The sequence below is a fragment of the Bubalus bubalis genome, chromosome 13 (genome assembly GCF_019923935.1).
Source record: "Bubalus bubalis isolate 160015118507 breed Murrah chromosome 13, NDDB_SH_1, whole genome shotgun sequence".
NCBI classification, from domain to species: domain Eukaryota; kingdom Metazoa; phylum Chordata; class Mammalia; order Artiodactyla; family Bovidae; genus Bubalus; species Bubalus bubalis.
Window position 1 is genome coordinate 47,584,213 of NC_059169.1, and position 20,826 is coordinate 47,605,038.

The following is a 20,826-nucleotide window of genomic DNA, read 5'->3' on the forward strand; positions in this document are numbered from 1 at the left end:
TGTGAGAGTTGAACAATAAAGAAAGCTGAGCACTGAAGAACTGATACTTTTGAACTGTGGTGTTGGAGAAGACTCTTGAGAGTCACTTGAACTGAATGGAGATCAAACCAATCCATCCTAAAGGAAATCAGTTCTGAATATTCATTGGAAGAACTGATGCTGAAGCTGCAACTCCAATACTTTGGCCACTTGACGTGAAGAGCTAACTCATTTGAAAAGTCCCTGATGATGGGAAAGATTTAAGGTGGGAGGAGAAGGGGTCGACAGAGGGTAAGATGGTTGGATGGCATCACCTAGTCAATGGACATGAGTCTGAATAAACTCTGGGCATTCACGATGTATAGGAAGGCCTGGTGTGCTGCAGTCCATGGTGACACAAAGTTGGATAAGACTGAGCGACTGAATTTAACTGAACTTGCTTTTTCAATGATCCAAGGTTTGTTGACAATTTGATCTCTGCTTCCTCTGCCTTTTGTAAATCCAGTTTGGATATCTGGAAGTGCTTGGTGCAGGTAATGCTGAAGTCTCACTTGGAGAATTTTGAACATTATTTGCTAGCATGTGAGATGAGTGCAATTGTGTGGTAGTTTGAACTTTCTTTGCACTGCCTTTCTTTGGGATTGGAATGAAAACTGACCTTTTCCAGTCCTGTGGCCACTGCTGACTTTTCCAAATTTGCTGGCATATTGAGTGCAGCACTTTAAGATCATTATCTTTTAGGATTTGAAGTAGCTCAACTGTAAATCCATCACCTCCACTAGCTTTGCTCATAGTGATCCTTCCTAAGGCCCACTTGACTTCACATTCCAGTATGTCTGGCTCTAGGTGAGTGATCACACCATTGTGGTTATCTGAGTCATTAAGATCTTTTTTTGTATAGTAATCTCATGGACAGAAGAGCCTGAAAGAAGGGCAAAGTGAATCAAATTGCAAATATTTTTAAGAGATAATACTTGAGGTTTGTAAAAATACAGGGCCAATAGAAGCTCATAAAACAATGGTGGTAGTATAAATTTGGACAACTCTTTTATCAAATTCTTACAGATGTACATACTGGTAATTGTTTTTTTCTTTTTAATTTTTGTTCAGTCCCTCAGTCATGTTTGACTCTTTGCAACCCCATGGACTGGAGCATGCCAGGCTTCCTGGTCTTTCACCATTTCTTGAAATTTGTTTCTCATATTCAAATTACAATTTATCATATTTGGAAGTTTGAAAACAGATTAAATATACAATGACAAAAATAAGCATTGGTATATTTACTCAAAGCATTACTATGTGGCAGTTGTGATCTTAATAAAAATGTTGTAGACTTAGAAATAAAGCCATAGACAGAAAATTGTTAAGTATAATTGGATAACATGCATGTAAAGACATTTAAACACTATGCTTAGAGAATTTAAAAAAATAATTTAAGTTGTTTTACTAAATTTTGTCTCTGGGTAATAACCACAAAGTATTTTTATTGTCTCTTCTGATTTCTTAGGTTTATTGATAGTTGTAAACTGTTTATGTTTCCCTGTATAATAAAAATAAAAATAGGAAAGCAATGATAGAATTTCAAATAATGATGGGGAATATGGAGATACCTTTTTTTAGAGATCTTAATTTTTCATAAGTGCTATTTCTGTTGAAATTTTTGCAATTGCAATGTTATTCCTCAAAGATGACATAACATGCTTACAGGAACTAGTGATAAAGTTGCAAGTCAAATAAGAATTGAATGTTTCTGGAATATATCCCATGAAAATATGACTATATAATTTGTAATGTAATTTTTCAGTCTAGTGTGAAATGGGTACTGGTAACAATGCTTCCAGGACTAAGGTTGAAAACTCCTGGTGTCTCTTCTTACTATATTATTTTGTCATTTCAACTGTTTACCAGGTTCACTTGACCATACTTATCAACGTTGTCTTGTCGGGGGAGTGTGTAATTTCCTCGGTCTGTCTCTTCACAACAAAAATTTGAATCCACAGTTGGACCAGTGTTACAGCCCCATGTAATTTCCTTGGTTGGACCTGTGTTACAGCTTCCTGTTAAAGCTGTTTCATTTAGAAAGCAAAGGAAAATACATCCTTGAGGTGTGAGGGCAGGTCGACCCACCCAAAAAGACACAAAGAGAAGGAGAAGCCCCAAAGCCTAATTTTGGTTCCTCTTTTTATCTGTATTTTCTCCTCCCTCTGAGCTTACCCTATGTAAATTGGGCTAGCCAGGAAGGGCTATTTGCTTCATCTGAGGTTCTCTCGGAGAAGGCAGTGGCAACCCACTCCAGTACTCTTGCCTGGAAAATTCCATGGACAGAGAAGCCTGGAAGGCTGAGGTCCATGGGGTCGCTAAGAGTCAGACACGACTGAACGACTTCACTTTCACTTTTCACTTTCATGCATTGGAGAAGGAAATGGCAACCCACTCCGGTGTTCTTGCCTGGGGAATCCCAGGGACAGGGGGGCCTGGTGGGCTACCATCTATGGGGTCACACAGAGTCAGACATGACTGAAACAACTTAGCAGCAGCAGCAACAGCAGCAGCAGAGGTTCTCTGGTCCTTGGACCTTTCTTTGTTCTATTTGCACAGGCTTTTCTCTTCTTTGTCTTTTAGCCACGACCAGTTTGGACTCCTTTTTCCTATTCTAAGTACCTCACATTACCCCCTCAAGAGATGGGAGGCCCAATTCTCTAGGAATAGGGGTACTGAGGCTTCTCTGGCTACTTCCTGTTGAACTAGGACAGTGAGGGGCATTAGGCCTTCCCCTCTTCCTAGTCTCAAGCTTCAGAGTCCTTATAGCAGTGTCCATCTAAAGTGAGTGATATTTTCCATGGTTGGCTGTAGTTTTATATATCGTCTTTTTTTTTTTTTTTTTAACTCTTTTTTTAAATTTTTTTAATTTAATTTTATTTAACTTTACAATATTGTATTGGTTTTGCCATAGATCAAAATGAATCTGCCACAGGTATACATGTGTTCCCCATCCTGAACCCTCCTCCTTCCTCCCTCCCCATACCATCCCTCTGGGTCATCCCAGTGCACCAGCCCCAAGCATCCAGTATTGTGCATCGAACTTGGACTGGTGACTCGTTTCATATATGATATTATACATATTTCAATGCCTTTCTCCCAAATCATTCCACCCTCTCCCTCTCCCACAGAGTCCAAAAGACTGTCGTATACATCAGTGTCTCTTTTGAAGTGGCACTGCATGTTGTATTTTGCTGACCTGGGCAGAGACAAAACGAGTTGGACAATCAATAATACATGGAGCAATCATAAGCAGCATCAATACAGTAATAACAAGGATTAGTAGGGGCATTAGCTAACTCCAAATTCTCCCTAACCAGGAGAAGGATCCCCTCAAGAGAGATTGTAGCCACCTCGAGAACTCTCTAGCTCATTCTTGGAGATCCTGTAGGATCTGAATGTTTTTCTTGAGGTCTGTGAGACTTTTTTTTTTAACTTAGTTGAAGGTGTTTACCCAGAAAAAACATGTCTCATTCAAGATGGCTCAAGTCCCTCCTTGTTCAGGATCAGGAGATGTATCTCCTGTCTATTTTGGAGTACAACCCCTACCAAGCTATGTTGGCTCTTTAGAGCTATCCTGAGAAATCTTATTTCCAGAAATTTAATTTTGGGGGTGTTAATTAGAATGGCATTCATTTGTAGTCCTGAATAGGTATCTGATCTCACAGGTGTATTGAGTGTCCTCTTCAGTGTTTTTTTGTGTTTTTTTTTTTTTTGTTTGTTTGTTTTTTTTTTGTTTTTTTTTTTTTCCATGGCTTGACTCATGAGCAGTGAATCTAGGAGTCATGTCCTGATACCTTGACTGCTGTGGGGGTAGAAAATATTACAGGGTAGGGCTCTTCCATGTGGACTGGAGTTGAGCCTTTTGGTCCCATCTTTCCAGACTTTAACTAAGACTTGAGTCCCTGGAGCATATAGCGGTGGCTCTTTAGAATCGTTTGGCTCTTGGTTGATACCCAACAAGTGTATATGCTGTTGGAATTCCCCAGTGGCCATGGTATAAGACCAGAGGGTCTTAGCCTATGGATCTAGCAAGAGGTCATTGACATAAACAAAAGGTCTCCCATATAGCATCTCATAAGGACTTAGACCAACCTGTTCCTTAGGGCCAATATGGGTGTGGAGGAGAGCTATAGGTAAAGCCTCCTTCCATCCCAGGGCGGTCTTCTGGGTTAACTTTTTTTTTTATCACTGATGTTAAGAATTGGTGGGCTCTTTGTACTTTTCCTGAAGACTGAGACCTCCAAGTACAATGAAGATAATAGGTAATGCCCAATGCTTTAGAGACTCCTTGGGTGACCTTAGAAGTAAACGATGTCCCATTGTCACTTTTAGTGACCTGGGCAGACCAAATCTCAGAGTGATTCCATAAAGCAGGTGTTGTTTTGTTTTGTTTTGTTTTGTTTTTAACCACCTCCTCTGCCTTCTCAGTCTCAGTGGGAAAGCCTTCAATCTATCCTATGAATTTACTTATCATGACTAATAGGTATTTATGCCCTTGAGAAGTGGGCTTAAAGCTCAACATTCAGAAAACTAAGATCATGGCATCTGGTCCCATCATTTCATGGGAAATAGATGGGGAAACAGTGGAAAAGGTGTCAGGCTTTATTTTTGGGGGCTCCAAAATCACTGCAGATGGTGATCACAGCCATGAAACTAAAAGATGCTTACTCCTTGGAAGGAAAGGTATGACCAGCCTAGATAGCATATTCAAAATCAGAGAAATTACTTTGCCAACAAAGGTCTGTCTAGTCAAGGCTATGGTTTTACCAATGGTCATGTATGGATGTGAGAGTTGGACTGTGAATAAAGCTGAGCACCGAAGAAATGATGCTTTTGAACTGTGGTGTTGGAGAAGACTCTTGAGAGTCCCTTGGACTGCAAGGAGATGCAGCCAGTCCATCCTAAAGGAAATCAGTCTTGGGTGTTCATTGGAAGGACTGATGCTGAAACTGAAACTCCAATATTTTGGCCACCTCATGTGAAGAGTTGACTCATTGGAAAAGACTCTGATGCTGGGAGGGATTGAGGGCAGGAGGAGAAAGGGGACAACAGAGGATGAGATGGCTGGATGGCATCACCGACTCGATGGACATGAATTTGAGTGAACTCCGGGAGTTGGTGATGGACAGGGAGGCCTGGCATGCTGTGATTCATGGGGATGCATAGAGTCGGACACGACTGAGCGACTGAACTAACTGAACTGAACTGAAAATGGCATCTCGAAAATGGCATCTGTGTGAATGCCAGTCCTCTCCTGGGTAAGTTCAACATTGTTGCATGGTGTGGGCTAGCTAGAGTCTTCGAGCTCCTTGGGGGTTCTTTAATTGTCAAGTGGAACAAGAGGATACCAGTTGCCTTATAGTTGTTTGGAGACCCGTTCCTCTGAAGGACCTTTTTAGTAATCTTTGTGAGGCCTTCTTACCTAAATGAGTGGTGGCATGTAAGGAGTCAACCAACTTCCAATGGAGATTCCCAGGCAGAAAAAGGAGTCCCTCCTTTTGGAACCACCCCATGTGATTTTCTTCAAAGCACTCACTCTTAGTTTTAAGAGTCTCACCTTCAGTATATGAAGGAGTTTCTGGCAAATTAGTCTGTGAAACTAAGGTGGCAACCCAGTTTAGGTCACTGCCCTGTAATGCTGCTCTCTTAGCTGCCTGATTGGCTGCTTGGTTCCCCTGTGCCTCTTCCGTGCTCCCTTTTTGGTGTTCTTTACAGTGGGAGACTGAAGTCTCATGGGAAAATGAACTCCCTCCAAGAGCCTAAGGATTTGATCACCATATTTGATTAGGGCCCCTCAGGTGGTCAAGTGGCTTCTTTCTTTCCAAATAGCAACATGTGCATGAAGCACCAGAAAGGAATACTTATAATCAGTATAAATAGCTACTCTTTTTCCTTTCCCCAGCTCTAAACCTTGAGTCAGGGCTATGAGCTCAGCCAATTGGACTGACGTACCTGGTGGCAAAGGTTTAGCCTCTATGGCCTCAAAATTGGAGACTACTGCAAATCTAGCTCTTATTTTTCCATCCAAGAGAAAGTTGCTTCCATCAGTGTACCAGATTTCCTCAGGACTGGTCAGAGGATCTTCTGACAATCCCTCTTGGGGTTTTGTCCAGTGGTCCAAATTTCCTAGGCAAAAGTGAAAGCAGAGAGAGCCCTCGGGGGTTAGGCAGGAGGATGGCATGGTTAAGAACCTCACAAGGGGTATATTCAGGCCTGGATTTTCCATTAGCACTACTTAATATCTGAGGATCCTTTAAGTAGACATCAGACTCCATAAATGGCCTCTCCCATTCAGGAGTTGTTTCACTTGGTGGCTGTTAAAAACAGTTTACCCCCAAGAGAGGGTTTTAAAGCATCTTCTATCAGGACTACAACAGCTGCAAGATTTTAAAGGCAGGGAAGACCTCTTCTCATTAAGGGAATAGAACACTCAGGGGCCACCAGAAACTGGTAGGGAAATATTTGTCCATCCCAGCAACAAAGAAGTCCTGTTTGAATTTTTTGTAATTATTTTTCCTGTAGCACCCAAAATGGTACAGGTTTGGGAGGAGAAGGTACCAAAGTAGGAGGTCAGGGCAGAGTAGGTAGTCCCTATGTTAACCAAGAAATCTCAGACCTACCTGCCACATCCAGCTGTACTCCTGGCTCCAGCCCTGTGATGGTTATCTGTGACAGGCAGGCTGACTGGAGCGGGCCACTTCAGTCCTGTTGAACCATAGTGAGGAAAGCCTTGGCACCTGACCTTGAGGCTCTTGGGTCCCTAGAGAAGAGTGCTGCCCAATGTCTCAATTAATGGCATCTGTAGCAAGCCGTTTTAGGAAACTTGTCATGATTTGGACACTCTTTGGCCCAATGTCCCACCTGTCTACAGATTAGGCATTTTCCTAGTGCCTTGTCCTTCAAGGACTTGGGGTTTGCCATAGGGCTTCTGTGGAGGGTGGCCAGCATCTGAGTGTGACTTGTCTCTTTCATTTTCTCCCTTTCCTGGGCCTTGGCTTCCCTCTCCTGTTTACAGTTATAAAAGGTATTGGTGGTTGTCTGAACCATCTCATCTAAAAAGGTAGCAGGGGTCCTGCTGCTATAGCTGTTGTAACTTTATCCTGATGTCTGATGAACATTGGGACAGGAATGTGTTCTTTGAAATCACCTGTCCCTCTAAGAATCTAAGTCCAGAACGGTAAACTTTTGGAGGGCCTCTCTTAGGCTTTCTGGGATGGCAATGTAATTTTCACTGGACTACTAAGTTATTACAGAGACTGAGCACAGTCCCACAACTAATAAGCTTCTTTTTATTTTCATGGGTGGACTTCATTAGGGGTGAGTCTTTCTGAAGCTTATCCTACCCAGTACTGTTGCAACCTGACATCTGGGCATCCCTGGGTCAGGGAGTAGATCCCCAGGCAGGTTGAGGTGTGACAACCTCCTGGAGGTCGAATCTCCAGGCAGGTCAAGGCAGGTCAGCCTTCCAAGAATTGGGTCCCTGAGCAGGTCGAGACATGTTGACCTCCTGGGACCACTGGACTGGCAGATCCCCGAGCAGGTTGAGGCATGACAACCTCCCAGGGACCAGATCTCTAAGCAGGTCAAGGAAGGTCGACCTCCTGGGACCTCAAACTGGCAGATGCCTGAGCAGGTTGAGGCGTGACAACCTCCCGGGTACTGGATCCCTAGGCAGGTCGAGGCAGGTCCTCCTCCTAGGTTCCCCAGGCCAGAGTTGGGCATCCCCACGATCTCCAGCATGACAAGTACTGGGTAGGATTAAGGGGTTGTAATCTTAACTCATTGCTGGTTTGTTCACTGCCAATGGGAATAGATACCATGATGTCAAGTAATCCAAGTCTATGTCCTGAGACTGGGAACCTGACACAATAACCATAAGCCACTTCCTCTTATTGCTCTGAGGGAATGTAAGTCACTGACTTCCTCCCCTTGTCTTTCATAAGAGCAGCTTAGGGTTTTTCCAATGGTAAACATTTCATTGTCATAGACCCACTTTATGTAATAATAGAAGTAATGACTGAGGAGTGGATTATCTTGTCCTGTTAGGAGCATTAGAAATATTTCAATAATAAGCTGGGTGGAGCCATGTTGCCTACAAGGGGGCAGGGTCCTGGTTATAGGAGTTAGTAAGTGGCTTAAGAACAAATTGATAGGTAATAGACCAGATGTTCCATAAAAGTGGAGTGGAGATTTGATCTGGGGGTATGTTTGTAACTTTAGGAGAAAGGTGGCAAGTGTTTGGGGCCAAACGTTCTACAGGGCTAACTCCCAAAATGGTATACATTATCCCTGGAATACCATATGACCTTGAAGTGATGCCACCAACAGATGACTTCTAGCAGACATTGAGTGCCTGTCACCCATACTAACGGGTTCACTGAGAAAGGTTGTTGTTGTACATGTGGTAGGAAACATGGAAGATGGAGGCCTGAATCTCTAGAGGGATTGGATATAATACAGTATTTCTCTCCCAAGGGGCTACTATTTTCTGGTTGTACCTCCAGAAGATTGTAGAGGCAACTCTGTGGGCCTGGACAGGTCTCAGGAAAAGAGCATGAAACAGGAGGGAAGGGGGTAAGGCACAACTTTTGAAAGAATGACATAGCCCAAGGGCATAACATAAACTGATTAAAATCAAATGGGTCCAAAATTACAAGTCAAATTCAACTAAATCTTGATCCTCAATCTGCAAGCTAAATGACATACCCAGTGGTGCCAGGACAGTTTGAAGACACTGTCAAAAGACTGAGGAGTGAGTGGTTCCCCAATGGTTGGAATCCCCTCACTCATTAGTATATGAAATCACCCAGCCAGGGAAAACTAACCACACCACATTCCATGGCCATGGCACTCACCCTTTGCAATGGCCCACACCCTGTGGTGTGTGTTTCTCTCTGCTGATGTTGCAGCTGCTAAGTCACTTTAATCGTGACTGACTCTGTCCGACCATATAGACGACAATCCACTAGGCTTCCCCGTCCCTGGGATTCTCCAGGCAAGAACACTGGAGTGGATTGCCATTTCCTTCTCTAATGCATGAAAGTGAAAAAGTGAAAGTGAAGTCACTCAGTCCCATCTGACTCTAAGCGACCCCATGGACTGCAGCCTATGAGGCTCTTCCATCCATGGGATTTTCCAGGGAAGAGTATGGGAGTGGGATGCCATTGCCTTCTCTGATGCTTCTCTCTAAATCCAAACAAATCCACCTCTTACCTATCTCTGTGTTTCACTGAATTTTTTGCAATGAAACATCAGAGCCTGAGCTTCATTAGGTCCTGAAGCCAGGCACCATGGAGTTTTGGCCAGGCTCAAGTCCCAGTTGAATACGACTGAGTGACAAAGCACAGCACAGAGTCCTTGCCACATGGCCTTGAGTCCCAATCTTAGGTAAACGGTTTCAAGTAGAACTTTCAGAAATGGAAGGATGATGACCTGCCCAATATTTTTTAAGCAGTGGTAAAAGGCAGAGGAATCAGAGATGAAATTGCCAACATCCACTGGATCATGGAAAAAGCAAGAGAGTTCCAGAAAAACATCTATTTCTGCTTTATTGACTATGCCAAAGCCTTTGACTGTGTGGATCACAATAAACTGTGGACAATTCTGAAAGAGATGGGAATACCAGACCACCTGATCTGGCTCTTGAGAAATTTGAATGCAGGTTAGGAAGCAACAGTTAGAACTGGACATGGAACAACAGACTGGTTCCAAACAGGAAAAGGAGTTCGTCAAGGTTGTATATTGTCACCCTGTTTATTTAACTTATACGCAGAGTACATCATGAGAAATGCTGGACTGGGAGAAATACAAGTTGGAATCAAGATTGCTGGGAGAAATATCAATAACCTCAGATATGCAGATGACACCTCCCTTATGGCAGAAAGTGAAGAGGAACTCAAAAGCCTCTTGATGAAAGTGAAAGTGGAGAGTGAAAAAGTTGGCTTAAAGCTCAACATTCAGAAAACAAAGATCATGGCATCCGGTCCCACCACTTCATGGGAAATAGATGGGGAAACAGTGGAAACAGTGTCATATTTTATTTCTCTGGGCTCCAAAATCACTGCAGATGGTGACTGCAGCCATGAAATTAAAAGACACTTACTCCTTGAAAGGAAAGTTATGACCAACCTAGATAGCATATTCAAAAGCAGAGACATTACTTTGCCAACAAAGGTCCATCTAGTCAAGGCTATGGTTTTTCCTGTGGTCATGTATGGATGTGAGAGTTGGACTGTGAAGAAGGCTGAGCGCCGAAGAATTGATGCTTTTGAACTGTGGTATTGGAGAAGACTCTTGAGAGTCCCTTGGACTGCAAGGAGATCCAACCAGTCCATTCTGAAGGAGCTCAGCCCTGGGATTTCTCTGGAAGGAATGATGCTAAAGCTGAAACTCCAGTACTTTGGCCACCTCGTGTGAAGAGTTGACTCATTGGAAAAGACTCGGATGCTGGGAGGGATTGGGGGCAGGAGGAGAAGGGGACGACAGAGGATGAGATGGCTGGATGGCATCACTGACTTGATGGACGTGAGTCTGAGTGAACTCTGGGAGTTGGTGATGGACAGGGAGGCCTGGAGTGTTGTGATTCATGGGGTCGCAAAGAGTCGGACACGACTGAGCGACTGATCTGATCTGATCTGATAGCTGGAGAGAAAAGCTGAAGGATGGGAAGAAAAATCAGAGGGGAAAATTTGCCACGGAATCCCCTTCACAACCTGCAGGAAAGTCTGCTAAATACCTAACCTGTGCTCACATTTTTCATTGGCCTGATCCTTGGCACAAAAAAAGATTAATGACAGAAAAACTCGCACCTGCTTGGGCAACAGCTACTAAGTAGCCCCTGTCAGAGTTCCTCAATTTACCCACTGCTGCTTTCCTGTTCAAAAAAAAAAAAAAAGAAAGAAAGAAAGAAAGAAATGAGAGATTGTAGAAGAATTAAGATTTTGTTAGTCATATGTCTTTCCAGCCATGGGAATGAAGATGTCCTACCTTAACTGGAGGTCTTCTGGAATCTGTGATTGAGTCGCGTGAGCTTTCTGCTGAGTTTGTTTTTTTGATGTCCCAGTTTCCAGCATGCTGGGCTTCATGTCATTTCCCCTGTGCTGGGTTTTCTTTGCATTCCGCTTCCACTGCAGGAATTCACCAAGTTGGGCTTCTGTGCTTGGCCTTTGCCTTGTGGGTGTCAAACTGAAATTGCTTCAGCCAGCTTAAATCTGATTCACGGCACCATATATATCAGGGGAGTGTGTAATTCCTCGGTTCTGTCTCACTGCAACACAAATTTAAAGTGATGGACAGACCAGTGTTACAATTCCATGTAATTTCCTTGGAAAGACCAGTGTTACAGCTCTGTGTTACAGCACAGTTTTATTTAGGAAGCAAAGGAAAATACATCCTCAAGGCGTGAGGGTGGACAAACCCAAAAAATTGAAAGAGAAGCCCTCCAGCATAATATTGGCTCCTCTTTTTATACATGCTTTCTCCTCCCACTGAACCTGCCCTGTGTAAATTGGGCTAGCCAGGAGGAGTGTTTGTTTTACCTGAGGTCTTCAATCCTGTTCTTGGACCTTTCTTTGCTCTATTTTATTGGGCTTTTCCCCTTTTTGTCTTTTAGCCAGCACCATTTTGGTTTCCTTTTTCCTATTCTAACTGCCTAACAGTCTCAACCTTGTTTTTACATAATGTTACATTTATTGAAATTTATATTAGATATTTCTGAAAACATCTATAAGAACAAAAATGACACTTCCATATTTCATCTAGGATGTGAAATACTGAAATATTTCTAAATGTTCTTGAAGATAAATTGGATCAGAAAAGTTGTATAATTCTGATTTTGTCTTTGCTTGTTAAAACTGAATGTTTAACATGCACACCAAAGCATCAAGCAGGATGCCAACTTAGCAAGAGTTATTGCCACTGTTATTTTTTGTTTGCAGAAATGGAAATACAATGAATGAAAACCCCAACAAATTGTTTTTCTATAAATTTTAGCTTTCTTGTAAAAATGTGCTCTCTGGAGGCATTTAAGTCAGTTAAAATTATAATACTTTGACTGCTGACTATTACTGCAGCAACTTTTAAAACTGTATGTGTTGCTATAAATTGCCTATGAGTCAGATTCATTGCAAGGTGAAGAAGGGCATTTTGAATGTTCTATCTGTTTTTCACATCTAATCCAAACCTAAAATAAAATAAGCACTCATGCATTTTAACTTGCTGCATCCAGCTTTAAAATATACCTACCACTACTACTTTCAAGAAAATAAGTTAAAACAAAAGAAAAGCTTATTTTTATTAAAAAAAAAAAAAAAAAGTGAAGCTTTCAGGATTAGCTAACATTTTGTATAAACTTGTAAAGTGTTCTGATTAGCATTGACCTTCCTTTTCACATGGAAAATTGTGCTAGCCAGGTAGGAAATGAAATCTCAAAGGTAAAGTAACAGGTCAGTAAGTCAAGCATTTAATCAGATAATGGAAGCCTGTGTCATTAATAAGTGTGTCATTTGCTTCAATAAAGGCATCACTTTAGGAAATCAAATCAGTCTTTAATAATTGCATAAGTCTCACCCTCCCAGCCCACAACTATTTCCCAGATCATCTGCATTCTTTAATTGCTCCCTCCTCTGAACTCTTAAAACACTACTATCTATATTCCTCATTTTGACTGTAAGAAGAAAACTCTATTATATTGCCATGGATATATATTACAAATTCTTAGTCTGACTCTTATAAATCAGTTTATAAATCTCTTTAGAAGTGTAAATGAGTCTTGTTGACAAAACACAAGAAAATAGATATCTTCAAAACCTAGCAGCATTCAGTTTAGTTCAGTTTTGTTCAGTCATTCAGTCATGTCCCATTCCTTGCGACACCATGGACTACAGCACACCAGGTCTCTCTGTCCATTACCAACTCCTGGAGTTTACTCAAACTCATGTCCATTGAGTAGGTGATGCCATCCAACCATCTCATCCTTAGATGTCCCCTTTTCTCCTGCCTTCAATCTTTCCCAGCATGAGGACCTTTTCAAGTGAGTCAGTTCTTTGCATCAGGTGGCCAAAGTATTGGAGTTTCAGCTTCAGCCTCAGTCCTTCTAATGAATATTCAGAACTTATTTCTTTTAGGATGGACTGGTTGGATCTCCTTGCAGTTCAAAGGACTCTCAAGGGTCTTCTCCAACACTACAGTTCAAAAGTATCAATTCATCAGTGCTCAGCTTTCTTTATAGTCCAACTCTTATATCTATACATGACCACTGGAAAAACCATAGCTTTGACTAGATGGACCTTTGTTGGCAAAGTAATGTCTCTGTTGACAAAGTAATGCTGTCTAGGTTGGTCATAACATTTCTTTCAAGCAGTAAGCATCATTTAATTTCATGTCTGCAGTCACCATCTGCAGTGATTTTGGAACCCTAAAAAACAAAGTCCATCACTGTTTCCCCATCTATTTGCCATGAAGCGATGGGACCAGATGCCATGATCTTAGTTTTCTGAATGTTGGGCTTTAAGCCAACTTTTTCACTCTGGACTTTCATTTTCATCAAGAGGCTCTTTAGTTCTTTGCTTTCTGCCATAAAGGTGGTATCATCTGTATATCTGAGGTTATTGATATTTTTCCCAGAAATCTTGATTCCAGCTTGTGCTTCCTCCAGCCCAGTGTTTCTCATGATGTACTCTGCATATAAGTTAAATAAGCAGGGTGACAATATACAACCTTGATATATTCCTTTCCTAATATGAAATGAGTCTGCTGTTCCATTTCCAGTTCTAACTGTTGTTTCCTGATCTACATATAGGTTTCTCAAGAGGCAGGTCAGGTGGTCTGGTATTCCCATCTCTTTCAGAATTTTCCACTGTTTGTTGTGATCTACAGAGTCAAAGATTTTGGCATAGTCAATGAAGCAGAAATACAAGTTTTTCTGAAACTCTCTTGCTTTTTCGATGATTCAACAGATGTTGGAAATTTGATTTTTGGTTCGTCTACCTTTTCTAAAACCACCTTGAACATCTGGAAGTCATGGTTCACATACTGTTGAGGCCTGGTTTGAACAGTTTTGAGCATTACTTTGCTAGTGTGTGAGATGAGTGAAATTGCACTGTAGTTTCAGCATTCTTTGGCATTGCCTTTTTTTGAGGATTAGAATGAATACTGACCTTTTGTATCCTTTGGCCACTGCTGAGTTTTCTAGATTTGCTGGCATAATAAGCGCAGCACTTTCACAGAATCATCTTCCAGGATTTGAAACAGCTCAACGAAATTCCATCACCTCCATTAGCTTTGTTCATAGTGATGCTTCCTAAGGCTCACTTGAATTTGCATTCCAGGACACCTGGCTCTAGATGAATGATCATAACATCATGATTATCTGGGTCTTGAAAATCTTTTTTGTATAGTTCTTCCATGCATTCTTGCCACCTCTTCTTGATATCTTCTGTTTCTCTTAGGTTCATACTATTTTGTCCTTTATTGTACCTATCTTTGCATGAAATGCTCCCTTTGTATCTCTAATTTTCTTGAAGATATCTCTAGTCTTTCCCATTCCATTGTTTTCCTCCATTTCTTTGCACTGATCACTGAGGAAGCCTTTGTAATCTCTCCTTGCTATTCTTTGGAACTCTGCATTCAAATGGGTATATCTTCCCTTTTCTCCTTTGCTTTTCAGTTCTCTTCTTTTCACAGCTATTTGCTGTGAAACAGCATTATTAGCAAGTAAAAAAGCTAAGTAACAATAATAATCCAAGAAATTTTGAAAGTGTTATGAAGTAATATAATCATTGAATAACTGAAAATTAATTATAGTAATGCATATTTTATCAACTGATTATTAAGCCTAGAAGTTATATAAATAAATATTGTTGAGTGAATGAATGAAATGAAATTGAATTGTGAAATTGAAATTGAAAGTGCATTTAAATGCCACTTTATCATTATTGGGTAAAACCAACAAATATGAAAAAAGCACAAGTTGTAAACTTTCTCAGATTCAGAATTCCTCTGTTTCTATTTCAAAGTTTTATAGAATGTAGTGCAGTATTTCATTTACAAGGGTAGCATGGTACAATGGAAAGAACACTGACAACCTAGGTCTTCATTTTTGTTTACTGGTCTGTGGTTGACTGGATTATGTTTCCTCTCATATTTTTAAAATCAGTTCAACAAAATTCCCTTTATATGCTTTCAGCTCTGAATTCTATGCTTTCTCTAGGAGATTTATTTTCATTTACAGAAGCATTCTCTTTGCACCAAATGACACATTTTGTTTCATCTTAATGGACATTAACATTAAGCTTGCATCTGCCCCAACACTGACAATTGAACAACATTTGAAACTATGAATAAATGTATGTTCAACCTAGTATTCTATAATATATCTCTAATAGTGACCCATCCTATCTCCTTGCATTCCTGTCTTAATAACTACTTTTGCTCTTTGACCCCCCTGTTCCTAGCCAGCTGTTACTGGAACTACATTCAAACCTTTAGTCTTCTGAATCAAGTCCCACAACTCAATTGTTGCATGGCTATAGGAATTTGATATTATTTCTCATTCACTGGTATTGATTTCCCTGGTGGCTCAGACTGTAAAGAAACCACCTGCAATGCAGACGGCTCAGGTTCAATTTCTGGGTTGGGAAGATCCCCTGGAGAAGGCCATGGCAACTCACTCCAATATTGTTGCCTGGAGAATCCCCATGAACAGAGGAGCCAGGCAGACTACAGTGTATGCAGTCACAAAGAGTCAGACGTGACTGAGCGACTAAGCACAGCGCAAATTTTATTCTGGGAATGTGTTTTTATCTTTAAGAAAAATATTCACTTAAGCGCCAGTAGTGTTGAACTATCCAATGTCCCTACAATTTTGGAGCTATCTACACATGACTATTTCAGGACCTGCTATAAGAACTTCAAGAACCACATATATAATCTTCATCAAAATAATTATGAGGCAATAATATGCATATATGTTTTAATATTTGTGTACAAATATATGTCCATGCATGCAATGATTTGTATGTGTACTTACATTAATGAGAACAATTTTTGAGTATGGACTGTCAGCTAAGTTTCACATCTTTATTATTATATTTTGTTTGTAAATGGAGAAGCCTAGGTAATGTAGAATGCTTATCTAAGTGAATTTTATATGTAAACTATAATATTGCCTAATATTTTTATAATTCTGAGAAATAAAGAAATAAAACTTCTGATTTTTGGTCTTAACAAGGCAATCAGTGTAAGTATGTTCTGGTTTTGTTTTGTTTTAGCTAAAAGAAATTACTTATTATCTTAACATTATCTCCTTCTATTAATATTTTCTGTTCCTTATGGAAACAATATGATGAAAATGTAAAAGACGATAGACCCAAAATGGAGTTGCCTATGCTAACTAAAACCCACATCACCAAGTGGAGAGTTAATTACAGTTTCAGTACCCCAGAAATGCAATCTTAAACTAGTCAATCAGAAATTACCTGAATAGCAATAGTGAGTTAGTTATCTGCCTCATAGAACTCTACCATCATCTAAAGGAAAGTAGCTTTGAGACTTATCACCAATCTACTCTTTTTGCCTGGTATAACCTGTGGCTCAGCAGTAAAGAATCCGCCTCCAATTTAGGAGTAGTGGGTTCAATCCCTGAGTCAGGAAAATCTCTTGGTGTAGGAAATGACAACTCACTCCAGTATTCTTGCCTAGAAAATCCCATTGACAGAGCAACGTGATGGGCTACAGTCCAAATAGTCATAGTATGTCAGACACAACTGAATGGCTGAGCAAACACAAAACTTCTATGTTCCTACTCCCTTCTGCCTATAAAAGTCTTTCAATTTGTAAGCTCTTCAGTAAAAATATCTAAGATAAACAAGCTAATTTTATAAAAATAACACAACCACAGTTTCATCATCACATCCAACAAAATTAACATTAATCCCTTGATTTCACCTAATAGTCAGTCCATGTTTAGTTTTTCCCAATTTTCTCAAAATGTCTTTTTATAATTGGTTTATTTAAATACAATGTCTTGGATTATTTTTAATATTCCAGTTCAAATAAAGTGTGAAAGCTTCTAAGCAGAGCTAGGACCAGGAGGGGGACTGACCCATCACTGCAAGAGGCAATGAGAAAGCAATGAGCACGAAGGGCTAAGTGGGTCTTATGCTTGTTCTGGGAGCTTTGGGTTCTCCTTCAGTTCCTTCTTTTGATACTGTAACTGTTAAAATATAAACTGAGGTATATTACAATTTTTGAGTTTATTTCAGCATTTGTATATGTGTGTGTATTGAGTCCAGAAACCATCAAGCAGAATTGGACTGGGTCCAATATAGAAACTGGACTCTATCAAGGATTAGACAGAGTCCAACTTAGAAACCAGACTGTGTCTAGTCAGACTGGATCTGACTTACACTGACCCCAGTGTGAGGTCTCACATGGATAAAATTTTGATTTAAGAATGAACAGAGAGGGTAATTTTTACCAAAGATTAGCTTGAATTACAATGGCCTCAGTGGAGAACTTTTAACCAAGATACGTTTATCCATTTTTGAGATACCCTAGAGAAAAATGTTTCTCAGTCAATAACTCAGCATAAAGAGTAGATAGCAAATTATTTTTCTTCCTTTACAGTTTGGTAACCAGGATGAGACCTGCTGGGAAACCATATTTTCTCTGGTGCTTATAAATAGAATTCTGGGAAAACTGGCAGAAACCACCAAAAGGTAAGAATGGTTACTAAAGTCAGGTTTCCCAGATGTCAATCTGTGCTGCCTGATTGAGATAAAAAAAGTAAAACTTCAGTTTTAGTCCATTCATTTTCAAATTCAGGTTGGGAGGGGAAAAAATGTAAGCATTAGATCTTTGAATTTTGACTTGCTTTATTGTACCTTTTGGTCATTGATTTTTTTCTCTCCTAATGATAGCTACTGGAGAAGGCGATGGCACCCCACTCTAGTACTCTTGCCTGGAAAATCCCATGGACAGAGGAGTTTGCTAGTCTACAGTCCATAGGGCCTCTAAGAATCGGACTTGACTGAGCGACTTCACTTTCACTTTTCACTTTCATGCATTGGAGAAGGAAATGGCAACCCACTCCAGTGTTTTTGCTACGGTGTTCTTGTTCATCTCATTTTGTGTCCTGAGAACATGACTTTGTAACCATAAGGTGTAGTGCCAAAAACTTATGACTAGACAGAAATGTGGGTTGTACCCCATTTATAGTTAGATATGAATGTGCATGGGAAATAGATGGGGAAACAGTGGAAACAGTGTCAGACTGTATTTTTCTGGGCTCCAAAATCACTGCAGATGGTGATTGCAGCCATGAAATTAAAAGATGCTTACTCCTTGGAAGGAAAGTTATGACTAATCTAGATAGCATATTCAAAAGCAGAAACATTACTTTGCCAACAAAGTTTCGTCTAGTCAAGGCTATGGTTTTTCCAGTAGTCATGAACAGATGTGAGAGTTGCACTGTGAAGAAAGCTGAGCACAGAAGAATTGATGCTTTTCAACTGTGGTGTTGGAGAAGACTCTTGAGAGTCCCTTGGACTGCAAGGAGATCCAACCAGTCCATTCTGAAGGAGATCAGTCCTGGGTGTTCTTTGGAAGGAATGATGCTAAAGCTTAAACTCCTGTACTTCGGCCACCTCATGCAAAGAGTTGACTCATTGGAAAAGACTCGGATGCTGGGAGGGATTGGGGGCAGGAGGAGAAGGGGAAGACAGAGGATGAGATGGCTGGATGGAATCATGGACTCAATGGACGTGAGTTTGAGTGAACTCTGGGAGTTGCTGATGGACAGGGAGGCCTGGTGTGCTGCAGTTCATGCAGTTGCAAAGAGTCAGACACGACTGAGCGACTGAACTGAACTGAACTGATTGATGACTCTGCACAGCTAGAAATGTGGGGTGTATTCCATTTGTTTCTGGGTTTCAACTGACCATTGACAGCTCCCAGAGGAATTGTCTAAGCACTTCTTTCTTTAGGTAATCTTTGAGATTAGCTCTAGATCTTCAGAACATAATATAACTCATACCCTATCTGGGGATGCCTCTTGCATCCATGCATTTATTCAATACTGCCGGGAATATTACTGTTGGTCCCAGCTAAACTGACAAGATATACAAAAGAATTTTCATAAGTAGTTCTATGACAGGAAGTTAGCTGAGTTGGAAGCTGCTATTCAGATCCTGCTGGGAACATTTCTTTAGAGCTTCTCCCCTAAGCTAAAATGAAATTGTGTACCCAAAGGGAAAGAAAAATATCTTTAAGGCTTTGTGGAAAGACTTACTAAAACACTTCAAAGACAAAGAGTTCTAATTCTAGAACATAGACATCTTTTGATTTCCATCTTAAAGATTTTCTTTCTGATATAAAAGGAGCAAATTGAAGACAATTTAGTTAGATGGATGAGTCAGCGTCTGTATCACTGAAGTTGCAGCTCAATTTGTCAAGGAATCAAAAACAACTGTACTTGTCTTACAAATTGAATCTTTACAATAACACAAACATTCCTCTTGAAGCAATTCAAAGCCTACCTGTACTATTTTACCAATCCCCAAACCTCCTCTATTCATTTCAAACATTTTGCAGATATGGCAAATGATATGGATTAGGAAATAGAAGGAAATATCTTCCTGGGACTTGAATTTTTTTCTCTGTGCTTTTTAAGATGTAAATATTCTATTTAATCTTCTCTAAGAGCTTCCCTGATAGCTCAGTTGGTAAAGAGTCCACCTGCAATTCAGGAAAACCTGGTTTGATTTCTGGGTTTGGAAGATCCGTTGGAGAAGGGATAGGCTACCCACTCCAGTGTGCTTGGGCTTCGCTTGTGGCTCAACTGGTAAAGAATCTGCTGCAATGTGGGAGATGTGGGTTCGATCCCTGGGTTAGGAAGATCCCCTGGAGAAGGGAAAAGCTACCCACTTCCAGTATTCAGGCCTAGAGAATTCCATGGACAGTATAGTCCATGGGGTCACAAAGAGTTGGACAGGACTGAGTGACTTTCACTTTCACCTTCACCTTCAAGAGCTAAGAAAATTCTTATTAAAAGGAATTAAAAAAAAAAAAAAAAAAGCAGGGGTTGAAAGACTATTTTGAAAATGAGGCCTGAGAAAAATCTTGAAAGTCTCTCATAAACATTAGTAAAAAGCTTTAGCCATATGAGCAGGTAACCTTATTCCATCTGCAAGAAACATATTTTGGTCCCAAAGCTTTTTAAATAGACTAGTTTTCTATCAACGTATGTCTCATGGCTAAAATTTTTAAATTAAACTTCTATCTGTATGTTTATGTATGTCTATGTATGTGTGTTTATGTATGTATGATATAGATGTGTGATTTTTTTTCTACAGCCCAGTGATATCATCATTTAAGAATTCTGTTTAATTGGCATAAAGACAGACAAGTGTTGTGTAAATCAATTATATTCTCACATATATATAAACTAATCAAAATGCTTTCCAAGTTTAAGTGGCCTAGGATAATCTTGAGAAAGTAAAAGCTATTTAAATTTAGTAAATAAAAGCTAGTTATAATGCTAATAACTTTAGTTTACATGCTAATAATGAAACATGAATCTGAGTTCTTGTTTGAAGAGCTGAAGAATGAACTTCACAAACAACAAACACACAAACACTCATGGTAGCAAGTGAATAGAATTTATCAAAGAGAAAGAAAGTGAAAGTGTTAGTCACTAAGTCATGTCCAACTCTTTGCAATCCCATGGACCATAGCCCACCAGGTTCCTCTGTCCATGAAATTCTCCAGGCAAGAATACTGGAATGGATTGCCATTTCCTTCTCCAAG